The 12948-nt window shown below is 43.7% G+C and overlaps 1 protein-coding gene across 1 annotated transcript in view; it reads right to left on the bottom strand.

Moving 5' to 3' along the window:
- M1ap (meiosis 1 associated protein) overlaps positions 1-5330 on the bottom strand; it is a 90825-nt gene extending 85495 nt beyond the window's left edge. The window contains exon 1 of the mRNA XM_006236719.5: positions 5243-5330. The gene's annotated coding sequence lies outside the window, so the exon portion shown is untranslated. The remainder of the gene's footprint in view (positions 1-5242) is intronic.
- Positions 5331-12948: the final 7618 nt, after the last annotated feature.

The following is a 12948-nucleotide window of genomic DNA, read 5'->3' as shown; positions in this document are numbered from 1 at the left end:
CATACACACACACATCATACATTTAAACGCATCATAAAGACACACAATGAACAATTTAAAAAGGCAAAATAAAACTAATTTTTCCCCTCAGAAATCTTTAGGGCCTGCAAATGTACAAGAATCTAAACAAATGAGCAATTAAGTTTCTTCTGATAACAAATTTCAAAAAAAATGGAGAAAAAAATGGAATGAAAAGATCTTGTGACAGAGAATGGTGTTGGTAGCAATGCTAGTCAGTTTACGCAGTTTATTCTGAATAAAATACCCTCTTGGTTTAGTAAATTCTAAACATAAACTTTAAGATAGCCCTTGAACTGACATTAGAAAATGCCCTGACAGCAGAAATATCTCTTTCCCCTAAGGTTAACAAAATCTTGTACCATGAGCCACTGTGGCTACAGCCATTTTTGGATCTCACAGTAATCTACAAGTGGAAGGCTATGCTTCAGATGAAGTAAGGGATAGCTCTCCCCAAGCATAATCAAATAGTGCATCTGAGATGTTTGGACACGCTAGTAAACAGGACCCCATAAACTCTCCTTTTATTAAGAACACCCACTGAATGTTTTTTCCTCTGCAATGTGGTTATACCTGGAGCTGGACTGAACCACCACAAAACAAGTAACTTTAGTACTAAAATCTTTCAATAGGCTTCAGCTATGCTTGTAACAAAATCCAAAATTCTTCATCCTGCTCTCAAGTTTTTGTCTTTGTGTTTTCCCAGATCTCCAACCCTGGGCCAGGCTCTAGGCTCGCAGTGGGCTGCCCATTCCCCAGGTTTCTTTCATCACAAACACATTCAAGTTCCAGCTGTGCTCTTTGAATACTTATAGACTTGGGCCTCTTAATACCTGTGCTGCGCGTGTATACCTCTTAGGACACTTTACTGTTCAGTAAATGAGTAAATGATCCAATTGTTCTCCCTCGAGTTGGAACACCGGTCTAGCATGTGGAAGGTCCTAGATTCCACCCTCCTACCACAAAACAAAACAAACCATACTTTGTGTGGGTTTTAAGAATTTTTGACCCTGCCTATGCCCAGAGCTGAACCTCTCCCACAGCTCTCTGTACCCAAATCCCATGGGGGAGAGAGCTGGACTCGCAGAAGTGTGGGCAATCTTGAGAGCTCAGAGGAGACAACTACTTCTGCCCACATTCCTGACCCAAGAGGAACCCACCTAGTGCCTTCTGTGCCCTCTGGCACAGGAACCTAGGAGCAGTCTGGGTGAAAGCTGAAAGCCAGTCGCCAGAAGCGCTGACACACCGGAGAGCAGAGGTAAGACAACTCTTCTGGTCCAAGCGACCCTCCTGGAGGCTTCAAGACACACAAACCCAGGAGCATCTCTCTGTTCCCAGATCTGGCTGAAAGAAAACAGGTCTACAGGAGTGCTAACACACAGGCTTACAGAGGGTCATGCATTTGTCAGAGACAGCAAAACAGCTAACACCAGAGACAACCTGATGACGAGAGGCAAGCGCAGGAACCTAAGCAACAGAAATCAAGACTACTTGGCATCATCAGAGCCCAGTTCTCCCATCAAAGCAAATACTGGACATCCAAATACACTGGAAGAGCAAGATTTGGATTTAAAATCACATCTCATGATGATGATAGAGGACTTTAAGAAGGACATAAATAACTCCCTTAAAGAAATACAGGATAATACAAGTAAACAAGTAGAAACCCTTAAACAAGAAACACAAAAATTCCTTAAAGAATTGCAGGAAAACACAACCGAACAGGTGAAGGAAACACATTAAAACAGATATACTCAAACTAATAGAGAAAAAATGTAGGGAAGAGCCTTGAACACACGGGCACTGGGGAAAATTTCCTGAACAAAACACCAATGGCTTATGCTCTAAGAGCAACAATCGACAAATGGGATCTCCTAAAGCTGCAAAGCTTCTGTAAGGCAAAGGACACTGTCATTAGGACAAAACGGCAACCAACAGATTGGGAAAAGATCTTTACCAATCCTACGTCTGATAGAGGGCTAATATCCAATATATACAAAGAACTCAGGAAGTTAGACTCAAGAGAGTCAAATCCTATTTAAAAGAATGGAGTACAGAGCTAAACAAAGAATTCTCAGCTGAGGAATATCAAATGGCTGAGAAGTACCTAAAGAAATGTTCAACATCCTTAGTCATCAGGGAAATGAAAATCAAAACAATCCTGAGATACCACCTCACACCAGTCAGAATGGCCAAGATAAAAAACTCAGGTGAGAACAGATGCTGGTGAGGATGTGGAAAAAGAGGAACACTCCTCTATGGTTGGTGGGATTGCAGACTGGTACAACCACTCTGGAAATCAGTCTGCAGATTCCTCAGAAAATTGGACATAGTACTACCTGAGGACCCAGCTATACTACTCCTGGGCATATACCCAAAAGATGCCCCAACATACAACAAAGACACATGCTCCACTATGTTCATAGCATCCTTATTTATAGTAAACAGAAGCTGGAAAGAACCCAGATGCCCTTCAACAGAGGAATGGATACAGAAAATGTGGTACATTTGCATAATGGAGTACTACTCAGCTATCAAAAACAATGACTTCATGAAATTCATAGGCAAATGAATTGAACTAGAAAATGTCATCCTGAGTGAGGTAACCTAATCACAAAAAACCATACATGGTATTCACTCACTGATAAGTGGGTATTAGCCTAAAAGCTCAAATTACCCAAATATAATCCACAGACCACATGAAGCTCAAGAAGAAGGACGACCAAAGTGAGGATGCTTCAGTCCTTTTTAAAAGGGGGGGGATATCCATAGGAGGGGATATGGAGACAAAATTTGGAGCAGAGACTGAAGGAATGGCCATTCAGAGTCTTCCCCACCTGGAAATCCAGCCTATATACATATAGCCACCAAAACTAGACAATATTGCTGATGCCAAGAGTGCATGTTGACAGGAGCCTGATATAGCCATCTTCTGAGAACCTCAGCCAGAGCATGACACATACAGAGGTGAATGCAAACTGAGAATGGGGTCCCCGTTGGAGGAATTAGAGAAAGGATTGAAGGAGCTGAAGGGGCTTCAATCCCATAAGAAAAACAATACCAACCATCCAGAGCTCCCTGGGACTAAACCACTACCCAAAGACTATACATGGACAGACCCATGGCTCCAGCTGCATATGTAGCAGAGGATGGACTTGTTGGGCACCAATGGGATGAGAAGCCCTTGGTCCTGCCAAGCCTGGAACCCACCCCCCTTCCCAGTGTAGGAGAATGTCAGGGGGGGAGGCGGGAAGGGAGGGTGGTTGGGGAGAGAAAACACTCTTATAGAAGAAGGGGAGGGGAATGGGATAGGGGGCTTATGGGTGGGAAACTGGGAAAGGGAATAACCTTTGAAATGTAAATAAAAAATATCCAACAAAAAAAAAAGAATAAAAAAAATAAAGAACTTTTGCCTTCATGGACCCTATCCTCCATTTTAAAAAAAAGAGTGAAAAATTAATAGAAAATACGACAAGGTTTCCCCTGGTGAGGGAAGACAATAGCAAAGTTTCTTTGACCTTCACGGCTCATTGTTTTCTTCTTCCTGACGAAGTTAAAACATGTTCAGTGGCTCACCTGTAACCCCAGCTCTGGAAAGGCACAGAAATTGTTATGGTTGGATACCAGGAGCATAGCTGTAGCCATTTTGTTCCATGCCTTCCAGCTATTTCCTATGGTTGCTGTGAAATGCCTGCCAGTCATTGACACAGAAAAATAACCTGACTTAGAGCAGGGTCATGCTGAGGACATCCCTTGTTATGTTAGGAGGTTTGTTAATCTTAAGAAATCCCACACAGTTTCACCTAGGACCCATCAAGTTAAAGGTCAATATGAACTGTTTATGTTTGAAATATCTTGAGTCAGAGCTGACCACTGGGCAGTACTTCCTGCACCTGCATATGAACTCAGTATAGGTTTTGTGGGGTTTTTTTTTTTCCTTTATAAGCTAGCAGAGAAAGATGTCCGTTGTTATACTTCAGATAATTCTTAGCTATGTCCTGAGTCTGACCAGTATTTAGGATATGCATTCAATAAACTATTCTTACTTAACTGAGATTAGTGTTTGTATGGTTCGTGTGGTGATTTCTGAACCCCAACAGAGATTATCACCCTTAGTTCCAGACCAGAGACAGAGACAGATGGATGAGAAGATAGAGGGACTGAGAGAGGGGGGACGGGGTGGGGGGACGGGCGCAGACAGAACACAGGCGCGCATGCGCGCGCGAACACACACACACACACACACACACACACACACACACACACACACACACACACACGTGCGCGCCAAAAAGGGGAAGAGAATGCATGAATTAATAAATGAATGAATGAAAGAATGAATGAATGAGAATAAGTTAGGTCTTCCTCCTGTTAGTCAGTCAGGGGGCTCTGGCCAGAGCGAGTATTAGCTCTTGGGCCACGGTGGTCCTGCCACTCCTCAAGCCAGCAAGCTGTCTGTGGACTTCACTGACCCAGCAATGGTGATACAGTTCTTGGGCTGCACCCTCACACCTGCTCAGAGGCCTGTAAGTGTGTCCTCCAAATCAACCTCTGAGGCGCCATCCTAACTCCCAAGCCCTTCAGTCTTTTCCTTTGCCCAGGGGCCTGAAGAGGGAGCATTACCCGCCAAGGCAAGCTGTCTGCTCCTAGAGAGTGCGCCAGCTCTGGCAAATCTTGCCTCAGGCATGCCCTTTCAAGGGAACACCTCAGGAGGTACATCAAGAAAACTCCCACAGGCACTGCCCCTCAGGTACAATCACCTCAGGCATCTCCCTCAGGCACGCCCTCTCAGGCACCTCAGGCATTATCCTTCAGGTACCTCACCTCAGGCTCCGCTCCCTCAAAAGTCCACCTCAGATGCCTTCCCCAGGGCAACTCCTCAGGCTTTCCGACCTGGTTATCTCCGCCCCATCAAACAATAGCATAGCTCTGGCGCTCAAGAGCCCCAGCCTAGACCCTTAGTCACTCAGGCGACTATTTTATTCTTTAACAAGTACACTTTCAGACACCCGGTTGATGTCCCTCTCAGAAGTTCCCCTTATGTTTCTTCAGGAGTCTCTTTCTGGGGGCAACCCGTCAACCCCCAGTTCTGTCAACTCCCTCTGGCGAATCTTTTCTCTGGTACCGGCTGAAGGGAGTCCCCCTCCGGGCACCTTTCTCTGGAGTCGTCTTCAGGTACTCTCAGCCCACCACTCTTCCCATCTTAGAAGTCCCCTTCACTCACCTCAAGCTCAGCACTTGCACGCCTTCTGTAGGCTCAGCCTCTATAGGCGCCTTCCTCCGAGGCTCCTCCGGCTAGGTACCGCCTCCTCTGACTCCCCCGCCCCTCCCAGAAGCTCCGCCCTTTGAGTGCCTCTCGGATAAGGACCTCCCCTTGTAGCACCGCCCCTTTCAGAGGCTCCTCCCACTGAATCTCCTTCTCTCTGTGGCTTCTTTTCCCCCCAGGTTTCACCAGGTCAGACACACCTTGGTGATGCCTGTGGCCCCAGGATGTGAGGCGTCAGGTCATCTCCCTGCACTTGGCCCCTCACCCGCACTCCGGACTTCAGGAATCATTCAGCTTCATTCCTGGAGTTCTAAGTCTTCAAGTTCTAAGGTGTCCTGAGAATAGTCCTCTATGGTCCATGAGCAGTTGTGGATTTCAGGAAAACAGAGTGAAGATAACTTCCTCTTCATTGTCGTGTCTTCCCACACCCCACCCCCCCACCTCCACCCCGTCTACCCCCCACTCCCCACCCCCCACCTCCCACCTTCCACCCCCCACCCCCCACCCCCTCCACCCCATCCTATCAAACACAGGCGCAACACTCTACTCTGTTCTTGCCTTTTACCTTTCGTGTCCACAACTTTACTCACTTGGCCAATTCTTAGTAAGTCTCGATGGTGAGCACACTGCACCATGCGGTACACCATGATTTGGGTATGGAAGTACATAAGCAATGGCCATCACACGACCATGCCTAATCCAATGGCATTTGTTTTCTGCTGGCTAATAATTTTTTTTTTTTCTGGAGCTAAGGACCGAACCCAGGGCCTTGCACTTGCTAGACAAGTGCTCTACCACTGAGCTAAATCCCCAACCCCCGCATTTGTTAAAGTATCTGTTAATGTAATGTATGTCTCAACTTGGACTGTAGAAATGTTAGAATTATTTTTACTTCTCTTCATCTTTTATGAAATAACTAAGGAAAACAGTATCAAGCAGGTATTCTAGATGAGAAGCTGATTTTAATGAGTTAAATGGGACAGATTTAGAGTCTGTCTGTGAAAAGTCTCTTTTTTGAGGTTAAAAAAAGATGTCCTCATTGTTTCGTTTCTTTTGTTTTTGCCTTTAAAAAAGATTCATTTAGTTTTATTTTATGTGTATAAGTGTTTTTAGTTGCATGTATGTCTGTGCACTGCGTGCGCAGTACCTGAGAAGACCAGAAGAGGGCGTTGATCCTCTGTAACTCGAGTCACAAATACAAAGTAGGTGCTGTGAAGGAACCTGGGGCCTCTGCAACTAGTGCTCCTAACTGCTGACCACCTTTCCAGCTCTTGCCTTAGCTTTTTCAGACTGGGTCTCTTGTCCTTGAACTCATGTTACTCAGGTAAATCCTCCTGCCTCAAGCTTCCTGAATATTGTGATTACAGGTGTGAGCTCCACAACCTGGCTTTAAAACATCTATTCTTTTTCTTTCCTTTTATCCTCTTCTCTCCCTCCCTCCCTCCCTCCCTCCCTCCATCCCTCCCTCCCTCTCACCCCTTCCCTTTCTTCCTTCCTCTTTACTCCCTCCCTCTCTCCCTTTCTCCTCCCCTGTCCCCTCCTTCTTCCCTCTTTACTCCCTCTCTCTGTGCTACTCTCCCTTTCTTTCTCTCTCTTCCCTCCAGAGATTGATGCAAAGCAAGTTCTCTTCCATTGGCTATATCCCCAGTCCCTAACTTTAACTTTTTAGAAACTAATTCTAAGGGAATTCTCAAAGGAGACGAAAATGTACATGAAATCATAAATTACAAAGTAAACTAAAAATAATCAAAATAGAGCAATGGCTTAAAAAATAACAATATATCCATTTATAGAATACTGTATGGATCTTAGAATCTGGATTTATAGAAAATTTCAGTGGGATGTATTAAATCAGGATTGATTGAATCAGGAAATAAAAGGAAGTGGAGAGCAATCTTTACATGAGAATTGTTCTTTTATCAGAACAAATGATTTCACGTTGTGTCAGTCAATCCCAATCTAACATGATGGGAAATGCTTTTAGGCCCAGGATTTGATTTTACCCTATCTACAAACTAATAGTCTGTAACTGTACCATAATGACATAAGACCCTCAGTTAAAACGAAAGACTTTGTTATCCGTGGCCTAGCAAAGGACCATCAGGTAATTTTTAGGGATTGCTTTGGCTATCAAGTTCCTTGGGAGTCATGCACTATGGAGCAGAAGGCTGCGGTGCCTGTAGTGGGCTTGAATGATTCTTGTATGTGTGTACATGTATGTATGTGTATATAGAGATACATGTATATGTATTTAAATATATAATATATGTGTATATGCATGTATATGTGAGTATATGTAACTGCAAACATCTAAAGTTTGCACTAAGAACTATGAACTTAATTCTATATGGTATTACAGATTGTTCACAAAGAAACAAGAAAGTCCAAGTAGATCAATCCAATAGAACCTTCTATTGAATTCAATTGGTAATAGAAATGCTCTAAATCTTCATTGTCTAACATGAGAATGCTAAATGAGAGCAGTTCTGATAACAGTGTTAATAAATGACAGCGGGATGAATGACAGGGACTGATAAATTATGCATCTATCCATCCACTCAAAAATAGTAAAGACTCTGTACAGATACTGTGCTAGATACAGAAGATATGGCAACAAGAAAATGTAACCCTTACTAGAGAGTTTATATGCTAATAGGGAGTCAGCCAGTGAGTAGACAAGTGAAAACATGATATATGATATAATGGCAAGAAAGTTAGCGAATGCAGCAGGTACCACCTACACTTCACGTATAAGGTACCTGAGTATCTTCTCTCCAAAAGAGTCACATGAAGATGCTCCTCACTGTGTGCATGTCATTAACGTGTGCGCTCTGATCCAGCAGGTCTGCAATTCTGTGAGCTCTCTAGTGACACACAAGGCTACTGGTCCCTAGGCTACACTTTGAATAGCTAAGATACATACTTTTTCTAGGTTTGCCAAGTGACAGAAACTGTTCCTTTAACCAGCTTGCTCTAACTCTGAATTTGACTTCTTTCACTGCAACTGCATGTCGTTCTCCAAAGCCACTACCAAGCTTTAAGAGGATAGCTGAGGGGCTAGAGAGATGGCTCGGTAGTTAAGAGCACTGAGTGCTCTCCTAGAGGACCTGGGGTTTGATTCTTAGCACTCACATGGCAGCTCACAACTGTCTGTAACTCCAGTCCCTGCAGATCTTCTTCTGGCCTCACTGGGCACCAAGCAAGCATAAGGTGTACAGACATAAATGTAGACAAAACACCCACACACATAATAAAATAAATAAAATAATTTAAAAGAAGGACAAAGCTGAATGTTGGTCGAAATGAGCTGAGGAATTTATTGTGAGGCAAAGAAGTAGATGCACAGCATTAACTCTTCAAGAAAACTAAAAACAAAGGGAAATATGCAAACCACTCTGTAATCTGAGAAGGAAGATAAGGTATGAATATTTTTGTGAGGAAGTAATGTTCAAGAGATTAATAATCCAGAATGAATCAACAAAGCTTTGGTGGTTTGAGTAGGAATGGCCTCCAGAAGCTCATGCAGTTGGATGCTTAGCAGCAGAGAGTGGCACTGTTGGGAAGGATTAGAAGGATTAGGAGGTGTGGCCTTATTGGAGGAAGTGTGTTGCTGTGGGTGGGCTCTGAGCTTTCAAAAGCTCAACCAAGCCCTGGCATATGCTTTCCTCTCCAGATCAGGATGTAGCTCTCAGCTATTGCTAAATGGCCTGCCTGCGTGCTCCCATGCTCCCCGCCATGATGATAACGGACTAACCCTCGGAATGTGTCAGCAGGCCCCGAGTTAAAGATGCATTCTTTGTAAGAATTTCCCTGATCATGGTCCCTCTTCATGGCAACAGAACACTGACTAAGACAAAAGAAAACACTTGTTTTCCCCAAATTTTAAAGTTTGTACTTGCTTTAGACCATTACAAAATATTACTAACACCATGAAGGAAGCAAGTGCGATCCAAAGCCCAGGAGTGACAGAGCCCAGACCTCAGAAGATATAGAGATTTGCATGAGGTAATGAGACCTGGGAAGGAAGGAAATGTTAGGAAGGAAGCATGAGAGGGAGCACATGGTGAGCTGATAAAAAGGCAGGAGGAGACTCCCGGTGCTGAGGAAGAAATTCCTCCCAGCTCTGTGCAAATGTACAGGCATGTACTTCAAAATGTCAGGAGCATCTATGGTCGTAAATCTAGTCATTATGTTTGGAAGTGTTTGAACAGGTAAAGAATTCAAAATGACATACGGTATAATTGCAGGGTGCTTTTTACTCTCTTAAACCCTGAGAGGGAAATAAACACACCAAGTATTACTACTTAACTCCTGAATTCACAAACACCATTTTCCTTTCCTGACCATTTTGAATGATCATCTTTCCTTTTTAAATTTTTTAAAATTTATTTTTAGATTTATTTTATTTTGTGCGTATGAATGTTTTACCTGATGTGTATCTATGCACCACATGCATGCTTGGTGCCTGAGGAAGCTTAGCCTTCATGTAGGTGTTGGGAATTGAACCTGGGTCCTTTGCAAGAACAACGAGGGCTCCCAACCAGTGAGCCAACTTTCCAGCCCCACAAATATCATTTTTTATAACTGACTTGATTGAAGTTTTGATTACGGAAAGGAAACGAGATTGCTAGAAGAAAGCCATGACAGACCACAATTGCCTTCACGAGCTGTGCACCTAATGGGAACGTGATTAAGATTAGAGAGTTGGTCAGGCTTTGCTCAAGAACCATTCCCAGAAAGCAGATACTTAGTAACAGAGACACCACCTTAGGAGACAGAACCGTGCATGATGTACTGAAGCGGCCTTCAGCCCGACTTAGTGGAAGTACTCACTGCTCACAGACAACATGGATGCTGTTCCAGATTTCCATTCTACAGGTGACGAGGGGCTGCTCGCTCATCATCATTCCAACTCAGTTGTTACACGAGTATCAGCAGTAACACACCCAAAAATACAAGAGCACTTCTGCACGGCTGGATTTGTTATCTGGTTACTACTGAGATGTGCTGTTGGTCTGTAAAGTACCAGTTGTGTGCACACCACAAGTAGATTATAATTCTGCCATTTTAGAAAGGACATCAGTGATGCTCCCAGCTGGTCTTTGTCTTCAGCTGCTATTCTTGATTTAGGGTTGCATCAGTTGCTATGACAGAAGACCACGACCAAAAATGACTTATGGAATTGTTCATTCTGGCTTCTGTTTCCAGAGGGAGAGTGAGTCTGTAGTGATGGGGGAGGCATGGTAGCAGGTGTTTGAGGCAGGAAGCTAAGAAATCACATCTTCGAGTATGCCCAGGAAGCAGAGAGGGCAAAGTGCAGTGAGGCTATAAACGCCCAGGGCTCAACCCCACGGACATAGTTCCTCCAGCAAGGCAGCACCTCCTACAGTCTCAATCACCTCCCTAAACGGTGCCACAGACTGGGGGCCAAGTGTTCAAACACCCGAGCCAATGGAGAGCATTTCTCAGTCAAACCACCATAATAATTATGTGACTCTTACAAATTCTTAGTAGTTATCCCTTACTAGATAATTATCATAATTTTGTTGTGAACTATCTAGTTAGTCCTTAATAAATTGATATATGTTTACTTACATCCATATTATTTAAAACCCAAGCGCTCTCTCTCTCTCTCTCAAAAAAGTTATCTCTGTGTATGTGTGAGTGAATGTCATATATATGTGGATGCAGAGGCTGGAAGACAGTGTTGAGTCTCTTGGTGCTGGAATTACAGGTGCTTATGAGTTGCTTTGATATGGGTGCTGGGAACCAAATTCAGGTATTTTGGAAGAGCAGCAAATTCTCTTAACTCACCAAATTCCCTCTCAGCTACACCATAATATATGTTTATTATGGTTCAAGCAGGAAATTTTTAAGTAGGAATTCTTCATGACTTTATCGATAAAGCAGGTTAGGGTTAAATCTGTTTATAATTGTATGCTATTTAAGTAATTCACAACACTATATCAAGATAAATATAGTAAAATGCTTGAATGTGCTATTTGATAACATACAGATTGCGTGCATAAGCCCATATTTCAACCTAAATTCCCCTGTTTCGGTCATTACCACTAACTTCTCTTTTTCAATGTGAAAGTGAGGGTTGGTAAAGACTTGTTGACATAACTAAGTGGGTAGGAGTTTTAAAAAGCTAAAAACCACCTGTGTGGGGGAAGTCTGTCAACTCTGCATCTGAGACAGCAAATTTCAATACAGTTTCCTGATAGCACATCACTGAAAATGTCAGCTTCTCTTTCAGGTCTCCTCCCAAGACGCAGAGGAGATGATATGAAATCGTACAAAACACCTGATAAGTGCAAGTTCCCTCTGAGACAGGAGGAAGTTACTTCATACATCAGAGTCCTGCCCCAAACCATAGCTGCTATAGAAACCTGGGCACTTGGCTCCTTAAAGGCACCTGGGAATGAGGAAGTTTTACATGCAGAGCAGAGTCATGGTACCACTCCAGCTCTCCACTGGGTGTATTCTCTGTGCACTCTCCTCTCAGATACACAGTGCTCATTCTTGACTCTGGCCAGCACACTTCCTGGTCACCTTAATTCTTATTTAAGGATCGTGATTCTTAATTTTATTTCACGTGGGTAGGTATTTTGCCTGCTCGTATGTCTGTGTACCTGGTGCATGCAGTGCTTGTGGGAGCCAGAAAAAGGGGCATGGGATTCCCTGTACTGGAGTTACAGATGGCTGTGAACCACCATGTGGGTGCTGGGAACTAAACCCAGAGCCCCTGCCAAGAAAAGCAAGCACTCCTGACTGCTGAGCCATTCCTCCAGCCCAATGTTTCATAGTGGGATGGTTAACAATGACTACTTAATAGAATCTAGAACCACTCAGAGACAAACATTTAGGAGTAATTGTGAGGGAGTTACTAGATTTTGTTGATGTGGGAAGATCCACCCTGATCACCCTGATTATGGATGGCACCATACCATGGGCTGACATGGGGGAAGGGGGAAGGTGGAAAGAGAGAGAGAGAGAGAGAGAGAGAGAGAGAGAGAGAGAGAGAGAGAGAGAACAGCATGTGCTCTTTTCTTCCTGTTGCAGATGCAATGTGACCAGACTTCTCAGTTTTTTTGCCACCCTGCTTTTTCCATCATGGTGGACAAGGGTGCAGCACAAACTGAAACTCCAGAGGTGCTGGTCTCAGCTTTGCCTCCTGGCCCCATAGCATCTGTAGATGTTATTTGGCCTAAGCATAGGCTTTAAGTCACTGTGACCCAGTTGTGAATTGTGGCTTCATCTGTACCCACTGAGAAGAAAAAAAGCCCTATGTTGCACCCACGTGCACGTCAGCAGAGAGCATTCAAACTGTGAGCGCCATTTATGCGTTATAGAACCCCTGACTCGTTGCATGTCTTCATAAAGAACCTAAGCAGTGTTTAAATACAGGCTGGTCTATTTCAGAGACACATATCCATCCATCCACTATAGCGTTGGGTTTAATAGGGTAAGGGGAAGTCAAGAGTGTAGGGTGAGAGAGGAAGTGGACTCCACATGTGTTAGTAAAACAGTGTCTGCTGTGATGGTGCACACTTTTAATCCCAGCTGTCAGGAAGCTGAGCTTTTTGAGTGAGCCAAAATAAGCCCTTCCTTAAATTGGATCTTAGCAATGAGAAAATTAACTAATATATTCATAAGTATAT

This window comes from Rattus norvegicus, chromosome 4, assembly GCF_036323735.1.
Source record: "Rattus norvegicus strain BN/NHsdMcwi chromosome 4, GRCr8, whole genome shotgun sequence".
NCBI lineage: Eukaryota > Metazoa > Chordata > Mammalia > Rodentia > Muridae > Rattus > Rattus norvegicus.
Note: the sequence above shows the minus strand (reverse complement) of the source record. Positions and strands in the feature narration are given on the sequence as shown.